A 12757-nucleotide genomic window follows, 5' to 3' on the forward strand; every position below is an offset into this window, starting at 1 on the left:
AGGCAGGGGGAGTGACCAGGTCTCTCTCAGTAAAAAAAAAAAAAAAAAGTGAGATACTTTAAAGCAACTATTGAGTGGCGATTTATCTAGAAAAAGAAAACAAATTCCTGGCGGGTGCATTTTCCGGTGTGGGAATCACTTGTATCCACTGTATCCATCTCCCCCAGTTTATCCGGTTGTGGCGACGGTCCTTCTCTGGGTTTTATTTTCTGAGCAGATGCTTAGGCTTTTGGGAACAGCACAGGGTGAGGGTGCCCAGGACAGTGCCTGGCACAAAGTGGGTGCTTAATAAATATTTATTCAATTAAACATACAAACAGAATTTAGTGTTTTAATCAAACCCCTCAGCAGAGTTCAGAACACTGTTGAACGATACACCATCTTTGCTGTGCTGGGCAGTTATCAGAAATGAGCGTAACTAACTGTGGTCAAACCCAAGGGTGGCTCAGGTGGCCCTAGGGCCCAAGGGTGACAGTGGAAGAATCAGGCTGGCCCAACGGTCCCCAAGAACGCAGCCATGATGTGGTACCCTGGGACCACCTTCTTCTCTAGGCACTTGGTGGGGGGGCTGTCACCTGAAGATTCCAGAACCCTGGTTGTCCATGCTACCAAAGCTGCCCAGGGCTTTGGAGTTAGGCTGGGACCTTTGATAGGTTTAGACAACTGAGGAATAAGTCATCCAGGCTGGTGAGCCTCGGCCTCCACGACAGAGAAGCTCTGCCCAGATCTGCCCTGTCCCTCTCAGTCCCTGCTAAGGAAGGGACAGCTCTGTGAGCCTTTCCTCTCATGCAGAAGCCCTCGGTGGCCAGGGGCATCGGGTGCCACCGGCCTCTTTCAATGGGAGAGAGGGTCTGTGCATGACAAGACATTTTGAGTCCCTGATCCCAGTACACTTCCAAATGCCTTGGGTGAGCAAGAGGAGGCTTTGGTGTCCCCTTCGCCTCTCTGAAACCACCTAAGAGAACTTCTCCCTCTAGAAGCATTTTCCCATAGGGTTAGAAATTCTTCCTGCTGAATTTTGTCATGAAAAACCAGCCTGGCCGGACGTGGTTTTAATCCCAGCATTTGGGAGGCTGAGACAAGAGGGTTCCGTTCACAGCCAGCTTCAGCTACTTAGTGAGGCCCTTTGCAACTCATTGAAACCCTGTTTCAAAATAAAGAATAAAAAATAGGCCTGGGGGTGTAGCTTGGAGGTAGAATGCCCCTGGGTTCCATCCCCACTAACACACACACACACACACACACACACACACACACACACACACACAGCTTCAGGAGCATGTCGGGGCCTCAGGGACAGACCCAGGCCCCGAGCTGAGCTGGAGTCCTCGACTCTCCTTCCCTTTTCCTGGCTGAGATGCCTTTCTGAGCTGGGGAGCCTTGTTTGGGATAGGAAAGGAGGGATGGCTGGTGATCTGGAGGGCCAGGGTACTTTGGGGAGACCCCACTGACCTCAGGTACACAGGGCTCTTAGACAGGAAGTGGAAAGTGTGCTCAGCCCTTCTGTGGTCCAGGCCTCTGCCCAGGTGGCTTCTGTAGCAGCTCTCGACTGGCTGCTCCAGGAGACCAGGAGCTGGGCGGGCCATGAATCGGCCCTGTGGCCCAGCAGGACCCTATGGGGTAAAGGAGAGTCTTCCCAGGAGCAGTGGACACTGGGAACCCCAACACCTTCCCCTTGAATCTTCAGATGACTGTGACCTCTGCCCACAGGCAACCTGCTAAGCTAGAAGGAACCTTTTTGGCTGACTGGAACACGCCTAAGTGACATAGACCTAGGAGATAGTGGCTAAAGCATTTGTGCATCCGCAAAGCAGCAGTATTTGAAAGTGTTCAGAGTGGAAGTAAGTACCACACAGGCTGCTGCGGGGTCAAGACCATGACCTCCATTCATCAGCCACTGAAGAGTGCGGTGAGCATCTCGTAGGCACTGGGTAAGGACTGAGGTTCCTCGTACTCTTGGGCTTTGTCCAGCCCTAGACCTGCTGTAGCCAGGAGCTAAAAGCAGTAGGGGTTCCTTTAAAGGGAGAGTTGGGTTCCACAGTAGAAGCGTAAAACTTTACAAAAGCACTAAACTTTCTGTTCCTTTTGCTTTTTCTTTAAAGACCTTAATGTTTCTACTTTTTATTTATTCATTTATTTATTTTCAGTACTGGGGATCAAGGCCAGGGGCACTCCACCACACAACTGCATCCCTAGTCCTTTTTATTTTATTTTTTTTTTTATTTTGAGATAGGTTTCACTGTATTGCAGAGGCTGGTGTTAAATTTGCAATCTTCTTACCTCGGCTTCCTGAGTAACTAGGGTTATAAGTGTGTGCCACCTGGCTTCATTTATTTATTCTTATTTTTAAATAATCATGGCCCAGGAACAACTTGGCCAGTCAAGGGATTGGCCCTGCCAGGCAGCCTGTGGCCCTGTGGAAGGCGGACTCAGCCTTGACTCACCAGACTTGTTAGTCTGCTGTGTCCATCCCAGGCTGAGGCGTGCAGGTGGGACCCACCCGAGCATGCCTCTCCCTCGTGGCCATCGCAGCCACTTCAGGCTGCCTGCAAGAGGCAGAGCCACCGCCGTCCTGCCAGTTTTTATACAAGGTGCCCTGGTTTGGGCATTAACCAAGGCTTCCTGTACCTTGGTTAACTAACTTTCTTTCTTTCTTTCTTTCTTTCTTTTTTTTTTCTGCATTCATGAAACCTGGGGCCTAAAGAGGCTAAATAAAACTCGGAACCCTTTTAACCATGATGTTCCTGAAAAATAACTTTTTGCTCCAGTCAAGCCCCAGCAGGACACATTTCTAAGTTGGGAGTGCAGAGGAGAGAGGGCACTTTCCAGGTGCCCAGGGAATGTCAGAGCCCAGAGTGGCAGGGCGGGCGCAGCGGAGTCCACAGAGGGCTTCTGTCCCCGCCTCCCGACACGCCATCACCGTCCACCTTTGTCAGGTGTGAGAAGTGGACAGAGCTCGTTTCTTGCATTGTGTAGACAAAAAGCAGAGGCAGAGAAGGTGGCCTGGCCAGGGTCACCCCGCCATGACCAGGAGCGTGGACTCTGCACCCAGGTCTCCTGGACCTTGGTCTAATTTTTTTTTTTTTTTCTATGAGCCATATCGCGTTTTTCCCTTTAGTGACCCTTGGGTGCCAAGAGGGAAAAATTCTCTTGTATCCTAATAAGAGCACATGCACATTACAGTTATTTTAAGGTGTGTCCACAGTGAAGGTCAATTTACAAAATCAAAATTGCATTTACATTCATTACGAACAGTCCCATTTTCTAAATGATTCTGGCCTTTTAGCCCTCTTTAGAGAGTGCTGGTGACAGTCGTGTTGGTGCTCTGAGAGGTGAATTCAGCAGAACACAGACTTCTTGCTTTGAGTTCTTTATTGAGGGTTTTCATGGATGCAGACTAGTGTCTTTAGCAGATGGAAGGCCCTGAGTTTTCAGAGACGTCAACAGCAATCTGGCCAGGGCGGCTCCATCCAGGAGACATACCAGTGCTGGGAGGGAGGTGACTTGCTCAGGGCTTAGAGCAGGCCTCCTGGAACCTGACCAACACCCAGGAAGACTGCCATTGGGGCAGCCAGTCCCCAACCTACAGGGTCCACAAGATAGCCTTTGTGAAGGTGGTTGGCAGGTGCCCAGCTGATAGGTACTAGGCTTCACATGAAACATCAAATAAAGGGCAGCTTGCCACGCAAGAGCCAACCACAGGATGTGCCAGGATTTTATCACGGGACTTCTACGTGGCCAGTTCATGCCAGGGATTTTATCACGGGACTTCTTCGTGGCCAGTTATACCCTTGGAAAGAAGGCAACCATGATGTGACTTAACTGTCGCACTCGAAAGAGGCTGCCCTTTAAGAGGGGACCCGGCCGTTACTCCTTGTTAGGAGGCAGGCGGCTTGTGCCGTTCATCCTTCTAGAAGTTAAAATTCTTTTATCCATGGGAAACAACACAGATTTTGAAGCACTTAAAATAGAAACTAGAAGCTTAAAAATCAATGTCGATATACATTTTTAAATGATATACATGGTTTAAACAGGCCCCCATTTCTGAATACATGGCTTTGCCCAAAGAAATGGTGTTTTCTCTGGGGATAGTGGGGGTCACAGCACGGAGAGGGACTCCTGTGTAGAAAGTGTTATTTATGTACGTGTCTTTTTCCTATACCTGTTTCAAGAATATAGCTAGCTCCTCATTAAACAGGGGCCTGATAAGAAGGTGATGGGGCTATAGAGAGAATTTTGAACTGGACGAAGTGTTCTGGTGAATCTAGGTGTGTGTGTGTGTGTGTGTGTGTGTGTGTGTGTCCGTGTCTGTGTGTGTGTGCGTGTGTCTGTGTCTGTGTCGGGGGAAGAGGCAGCAAGGGGAAGCAGGAGAAACAACGAGAAAGTGTTTTCAATCAAAATATCTACTTAAGAGGAGCCTTTGTTTGAATACTTCTGGTGGTGATGTTTTATGTCCTGCAGTGCATTTAGGAGAAACGTTCGCAGGTCTTTTGTTGAGTGCCCCGCTGTCTTTGACGGTACCGAGCTTGCTGCAGAGGGTTCCTCAGTGACGCCCTGGCAGGAGCGCAGACCAGCCACATTGGAGTCCAAACTCTTGTACATGTTGGCCGGTGATGGTAAGACTGAGGACGTGCAGTGGTGGCAGATGTGTTGCTGTTTTTACACTCTGGTACCACGTCTAATAGAAAGTCCTGACTTCTGCTCAGCTGTTGCAGCGGTGTCTAACCATGTGACAGGCAAGAAGGCACTCCTTACGATCCAGTGTAAGCGCTTTATAAGTATAGGGTAGATGTGTAGACTGTCCCAAGAGTACCAGATTTTTTTTTCTTTTTAAGAAATTTTTTGGCATATAAGTAATATATACTTTTTGTAAAAAAAAAAAAAACCTAAAGATAAGTGAAAAGAAAAGACACCTGTTATTATACCATCTCATTATAACCACTGTTAACATTTTAGCATCTATGTGTTCAAATTCTTTCTCTGCATCTGTATTTGCTTTATTACATTTTCTATGAAAAATAATATACATTCTGCTCTGTGACTTGCTTTTTTTCTCTCATAGTATTACACTGTGAATATGTTCACAGATCAGGAAATATGTAATTACGTCCTTTTAACCTTACAGGAGTTGTACCTTGCTTAGACAGGTAGGCTTTTTACTGTCGTAGTCAAGGACGTGGTGACGTTCTTCTCAAATTTCTGTAACGTTTTCAGAATATTAGGATAATTTTCTAAAATTGGACCCGTCTGTTCAATCTCATGCTTCTCCAAACCTGCGGCTCCCTTCCTTTCTGGGCCTCGCGGAGACCGCACTTATGCCCCGCTGTCATCATCCAAGGTCCTGTGGCTAACTGGCCGAGACCAAAAGCCCAGGCAGCGTTCCAGTCTGTGCTCCGTGGCCTGAGCAAATGGAAACGTCCCATTACCCCAAAGCGATGGAGCTTTCGGCATTTCAGAAGGATGACCCCAATGTCTTCTCCCACCAGCACTGTGAGAATCTCCTCCTCCCTCGTCAACACTGTTAGCCTGGAGCAGGGAGTTTAAAAAAATTAAATTTTTCATTAAAAGATGACCTTAAGCCAGGCGTGGTGGCACACGCTTGTAATCCCAGCATTTGGGAGGCTGAGACCAGAGGATTGTGGTTTGCAGACAGCCTCAGCTACTTAGTGAGGCCCTCTGCAACTCAGTGAGACCCGGTTTCAAAGATAAAGAATAAAAATAGGGCAGGGGGTGTAGCTCGGAGGTCAAATGCCCCTGGGTTCCATCCCCAGACCCGCAAAAAAAAAAAAAAGATGACCTTAGTTAGCAAAAAAAATATGTATATTGTAGCTTACCTATATTCACTTCCTTTAGCCAGTTTCTTATGTCTAACACTCATTAATTTCCGAAAAGTTTTTTAAAAATAAATATAAAAGTGGGGTGTGGTGACGCATGGTTGTAATCCCAACATTTGGGAGGCCAAGACAGGAGGATCGCGGTTCACGGACAGCTTCAGCTACTTAGTGGGGCCCTTTGCAACTCAGTGAGACACTGTTTCAAAAATAAAAGAATAAAAAACAGGGCTGAAGGTGTAGCTCAGAGGCAGAATGCCCGTGTTTCATCCCAAATAAATAAATAAATAAATAAATATTTTAGTTGGGGTGTGGTGGCATATGCTTGTAATCCCAGTACTTGGGAAACTTGGACAGGAGGATCATAGGTTCCCAGCCAGCCTCATCAACTTAGGAGGCCCTCTGCAACTCAGTGAGACCCTGTTTCAAAATAAAGAATACAGTAGGGCTGGGGGTGTAGCTCGGAGGGTTCAATCCCCATTACTGGAAAAAAAAAATAAGTTGTATGCATGGCTGTGTGTGTGTGTGTGTGTGTGTGTGTGTGTGTGTGTATTACTGGGAATTGAACCCAGAGCCATTCTGTCTCTGAGCTACACCCCCAGCCTTAGAAGTTGTGGAAAGCCTCACTAAATTGCTGAGGCTGGCCTTGAACCAGCAATTCTCTTGTCTCAACCTTCCAAGTACTGGGACTACAAGCATGTGCTGCCACACAGCTATATGTGTGGCTTTCAGAAATGTTCATGTGTGTGCGTGCATGAGTGTGTGTGTGTGTGTGTGTGTGTGTGTGTGTGTGTGTTTACAGGGGATTGAACCCAGGGACATTTTATCTCTGAGCTAGACCTTCAGCGCTTTTTTATCTTTTTAATTTTTGTTTGTTTTTGAATCAGGGTCTCACTAGGTTTCTGAGGGTCTTGCTATATTGCTGAGGCTGTCCTTGAACCTGGGATCCTCCTATCTCAGACTCTCAAGTACTGGGATTACAGGTGTATGTCACCAATGGATCTGGCTCCTCAGATTTTTCTTTTTTCTTTTTTTTTTTTTTACTATGGATTGAACCCAGGGGCATTCTACCTCTGAGTGACATCCCTGATCTCTGACCCTATTTTTTTTTTTTTTTTGGTGGTACTGGGGTTCCTGGAAACCCTTTACTTCCGGGTTACACTCCCAGACCTATTTTTATAGATTTTTTATTTGGAAACAGGGTCTCTGAAGCTAGCGCGGCTGGCTTCAAACCTGCGCAATCCTCCTGTCTCCGCCTCCCAAGCGCGGGGATTACAGGTGTGCGCCACCACGCCTGGCTTGACCCTATTTCTTTATTTTGAAACAGAGTCTTACTGAATTGCGGGGCTGGCCACAAACCTGTGATCCTCCTGTCTCAGCCTCCCAAATGCTAGGATTTTAGGTGTGTGCCACTACCCCCGGCTTCCTCAGATTTTTTTTTTTTTTTTGTACTGAGGATGGAACCCAAGGGCATTTTACCTCCTAGCTACACCCCCAACGCTATTCTTTATTTTGAAACAGGGTCTCACTAAGTTGCAGAGGGCTTCACTAAGAGCTGAGGCTGTCCACGAACTGTGATCCTCCTGTCTCAGCTTCCCAGGTACTGGAATTACAAGCGTGAGCCACCACGCCTGGCTGCATATTAAAAAACAAAACAAAACCAAAAACAAAACAACCAAAAAAACTTTTTAGTGAACTCTGCCTTTTTTTTTTTTTCTTTTGTGGTGGTACTGGGGGTGGAACCCAGAGGCTTTCTACCTCTAGGCTATACTCCCAGACCTTTTTTATATTTTATTTGAAAACAGGGTCTCACTAGGTTGCTGAAAGCCTCACTAAGTAGCTGAGGCTGGCTTCGAACCTGCGTGATCCTCCTGTCTCCGCCTCCCAAGCGCGGGGATTACAAGCATGCGCCACCACGCCTGGCGAACTCTGCCTTCTTTATAGTTACCACCTTCTCTATCGTGCTTGCTAAGGCCTTTTCAATTTACATTCCAATGTTATATAAATATTCATTAGTCTTTTATTACTGATGTTTCTTTTCTTTTCTTTTGTAGTACTTGGGATAGAACCCAGAAGCATTCTACCACTGAGCTACACCCCAGCCCTGTTTTTTATTCTTTATTTTGAAACAGGGTCTCACTGAGTTGCAGAGGGCCTCACTAAGTAGCTGAGGCTGGCTGTGAACCACGATCCTCCTGTCTCAGCCTCCCAAATGCTGGGATTACAAGGGTGCGCCACCATGCCCGGCCATCAAGTACCATGTTTACTGTGTACCCGGTCGTCCTGCTGGGCACCTCGGATGCACATACTGTCTGTGTGTGTGCTTCTGAACTTTCCAGTGCTGTTCCAGCACTGATCATTATAATGTTAAAAGAAATGTCCCCATTAATTAAAATTTTTCAAAAATTTTCTCGTGTATTTTGCATATTAATATTTCCCAAGAAAATTTTGGGTCATTTTGTAATGTTTGGAAGAGTTAGAAATTGGATTATATAATTTTTATATATTACTATAAAGTTTACATCTTTTTATTTTCTCTTTCATTTCAGTAAATTTATAATGTTTAATTTTATGTCCTTCAGTCTAATATTACTAGAAATAGTATTTGCAGTTGTGATTACTTTTGTAAATGAGATCTTTTGTCTGTTGTATTTTCCTGCTGTATATTATTAGTATGTAGGTACCCCACTACTGTGTGTGTGTGTGTGTGTGTGTGTGTGTGTGTGTGTGTGTTGTCCTGGGCATTAAACCCAGGGACATTCTACCTCCAAGCTGCATCCCCAGCCCTGTTTTATTTTTATTTTGAGACAGGTCCTCACTAAATTACTGAGAGTCTCGCTACATTGCTGAGGTTGACCTCAAACCTGCGATCCTCCTATCTCAGCTTCCCAAATACTAGGATTGCAGGCACCATCATGCCCAGTGACTATTCTTTTTTTAATGAAAATTAAATCCATTTATATTCTAATTTAAGACATTTAATAAAAGTTATGAAGACTTAAACGTGAAAATCATAACGTAGAAAATGAGAGCTGAGTGTGGTGGCGCACACTTGTAATCCTGGTACTTGGGAGGCTGAGACACAGGTTCGAAGCCAGCCTTGGCAACTTAGCGAGGCCCTCTGCAACCTCGTGAGACCCTGTTGGCAAATAAGAAATAAAATTAGGTTGGGGTTTAGGACAGAGGTAGAATGTCCCTGGGTTCGATCCCCAGTGCCACAAAAGAAGAAAAAAAAAAAAAAAAGAAAAGAGAATGAAAGTCCTTCAAAATTAAAATGTCTCTGCACCCAAGATAATCAATTGATGCATAATCTTCAGATTTTTCTCTAAAACGTGTTTTTTTGTCTTGATGGTACAGTCTCTCTGCTACCTGCATTTTTCAGTTGACAATAGCGCGTGTCTATCTTCCTGTGTCAGTGAACAGCCTACCTCATCCCCACCTCGGTGTACTAGAGTAGGGTGTAGTTGTGTGCGAGCTTATTTAATTTGGAAAAGGGTTATTTTGAAATGAGCCAGTTATTGAATTATTCTCATTCTAATCATTTTTGTTCATTCCTTTTGCCTTTTTCAGGTAGGCAATAGTTCTAGGTACTTATAAATAATCTTACCTTCAAATTTTTAACAAACTTACTTCACTTTCTTGGCCCATTACACTGATCATCCCATTAGAACAATTTTAAATAACGCATATATACTTGTGTTGGTCCTGTGCATTCTTCTTTATATATTTTCCCATAGTGAGAATATTTCTTCTGTTTCTCCAGAAGCATACATTTAAGTCTTAGTATAAGGTATTCTTAATATTTGAATTCATATTAAAGTTATGCTCTTCTATTTCTAGATTGCTAAAAATTTTTAACACTAATGGATATTGGGATTTTAATGAAAGGCCTTTTTCACATCTGTCAAGGTGATCAAACGGCTTTTCTCTATTATGACTTAAGATAAATAATTTTAACAGATTTGCTAATGTTAAGCCTTTTCTGCATTTCTACAAAATCTGACACAACATAGTATATTATTTTAATATACATCTTTGAATGTTAACAGTGGTTATTTATAAACAGGTTGATCTATGGTCAGTTTTTCTTTTGTGTTTCTTGTCTGAATTTTCTGATTTTTCTACAAAGATTGTATATTACTTGTATAGTACAAATAAGAGCTTTACAATGAGAAATATCCTTCTGGGTTTGGTTTGTTCATTTTATTTTGGAAATTCCATGTCTAAATAAAATGAATGGTTGCAAATTTTTCTGCTGTCTTTGTCAGATATTTTTATGTTTACTTCTTTTAAAAAAAAATGAACTTAGAAAGTTCTCTTTTTTCTGTGCCCTGGAACAGTTTAAATAATATTTAGAACTTTTTGCTCTTTGAGGTTTTTTTATAAAATAAACAAATTGCCCAAGTCTAGTGCCTTTTTAGGAAATAATTCTTTGATAATTTTTTCAATTTCTTCCATGCTCATTGACCTCTTCAAACTTTCTTCCTATTTTATACTTTTTTTGGTATTTTAAATATTCCTAAGTAATAACTCTATTAAGACTTTCAAATTTGTTGGCAAGGAGTTGTATATTCTCCTTTCTAATTCATAATGTTAGGTGCCTGTGCTTTTCCTTTGTATTCTGATTAGCTTTTCCAGAATTGGTCTATTTTATTAGTCTTTCCAAAGAACCAGCTCTGGGATTTATACCTTAACTTAACCATTTTATTATTTTTTATTTATTTTTGCTCTTATTAATTTCTTTATTATTTTTCTACCTTCTCAAGTTAAACGCTTGTGTGTGTGCGCGTGTGTGTGTGTGTGTGTGTGTGTGTGTGTGTTATTTGGAATTGGACCCAGGGGTGTTCTACCTCTGAACTACAACCCCAGACCTTTATTATTTTGAAACAGGGACTCACTAAGTTACTGTGAGCTGGCCTGGATTCTGCGATCCTCATGTCTCAGCCTCCCAGGTTTTGGGATTACAGGCATGCACCACCACAGCCAGCTGTTGAATACTATTTTAACTTTTCTTGCTAAATAAAAGACAATTACCAGCATTGTAAGACTGAATTTTCCTTTGAATATATCTATATAAAATTTACATATGTATTCTGTTATAATTAATTTATAATTTCAGATTTGACTTATTTTTATTAAAGAGTTATTTGAAATTACACCTTTAGATTTCTAGTCTGGTATTTTTTGTTGCTTTTAACGCTAATTATAAACTTACAGGTGTCTTGCCTTGTCAATGAGTAAATTTAAGTTTTAATAAATATCCCCAGGAAACTGGAGAAGGCATATTCTCTGGAGGGGACAAAATTTAGTTTATATGTATTAATTTGACAATATAAGCATAATATTATGGATCTTGCCTTACTTGATTCTTTATGACTAAGAAAGCTATGTTAGTTCAAACTACCGTTGTATTTCTGTTTCTCTTGTGTATCTTAACAGTTTTCACTTTATTTAGTTTCCTTTTGATGTTATTTGAAAAATGATTTTTTTATATTTAAGGGCAAAGTTATTTTCCTTTAAAGATTTATATATATATATGCAGCTTTTTTAGTTTGATTTTGTTGTGCTAGAGTTGTTGATGTAGAAATACATAGTTCAGTAAAATGTTGGTGTCTGTTTTTAGCTGACAGAAATCTTTGAGAAGCCCTCTGCTCGTTCACAAGTATTTTAGCTCGTGTCTCTCCAAGCTGACTGCTGCCCTCTGGGGCTCCTTCCTGAGCCAGAGTCAGTGCATCAGTCTGGGTTGGGTTGAAATCATCACTGTGGAACAGAATGAAGTTTTCTCTGAGCGTGCTGACATTTCTGGGCCCTGCTTTTGGGCAGCCTTGTGTGGGGTGGGGGACCGCTTAGGGGGACCATTTAGAGGACCCTGCCCTACAGCTGGCCACATTCTGCCTCCTGAGGCCACACTCAGGTACTGCTCAGCCCAAGAGCCCCTCCCCCCCACGCAGAGGCCAGCCTTGTGAGTACGGCGGGGCAGAGTGTGTGCTCTCATGCCTGGCTGCTGAGAAAAAAGCTAATCTCAGAGCCTCATCATTCTAAAAAGGATCTTCCCAGAGCTGTTTCAGTAGGTTGTTCACATGGCAAAGCCTGTGCCAAGCACATAACCACCTTTCCCGGATGTACACAGGAGATGTGAATTCCAGCCTCAGCTCAGGAATAAAAGAAAGGACCTCATTTTTTTTTTTTTTTTTATTTAGCTGATATTTTGAGCCCCAGTTCCACCAGGCTCTTAAATTTTATCTCAATCAATTATGCAACTCACTTTTCTCCAGAGGTGAGTCTTCGAAGGTTTTTGGGGGGGCTGGAATATTCCCAGGGTGTTAGGAGGATGGGGCCCATGTCTGCCGAGATGTTCTCTCCCTCTCTCTACCCCTACTGAGCCTCGCCACCACCACCTCGCCACCACCCGGGAGCTACTCAACTCCTTCCTGCAGGGATCTCGGGGAGCGTCCTCGGCCTGGACTCCTGGGCCCTCTGCAGCTACCTCCTGTCTGGCGCAGCCTAAGAATGCCAGCCAGGAGGGATAACACGGGGGGACCAATAGGTCGGCCAGGCGATTCTGTGGCCACCTCCAGTGCAGCCTGGCTTGCTGATGGCCACACGCCCGGGCCTCGCGCCCCAGTGCTGGACTCTGGAGTTTCCTCTAGTTCCTTTCTCTCTGTGTGGACAATTCCTTCTCCTCCCCCACCTCCTCCTGTTCAGTTTTCATTGGAGTCTCCAAAGCTCTTCTTCCTTTAATTCTTTCTTTCAATCTTTCTTTTTTTCTTTCTCTCTTTTTTTGATACTGGACATGGAACCCAGCGGCATTCGACTTCCAAGCTACACCCCAGCCCTATTTTTTTATTCTTTATTTTGAAACAGAGTCTCACTGAGTTGCAGAGGGCCTCACTAAGTAGCTGAGACTGGCCGCAGAACCGCGATCC

Source organism: Muscardinus avellanarius (genome assembly GCF_963383645.1).
Source record: "Muscardinus avellanarius genome assembly, chromosome: 3".
NCBI lineage: Eukaryota > Metazoa > Chordata > Mammalia > Rodentia > Gliridae > Muscardinus > Muscardinus avellanarius.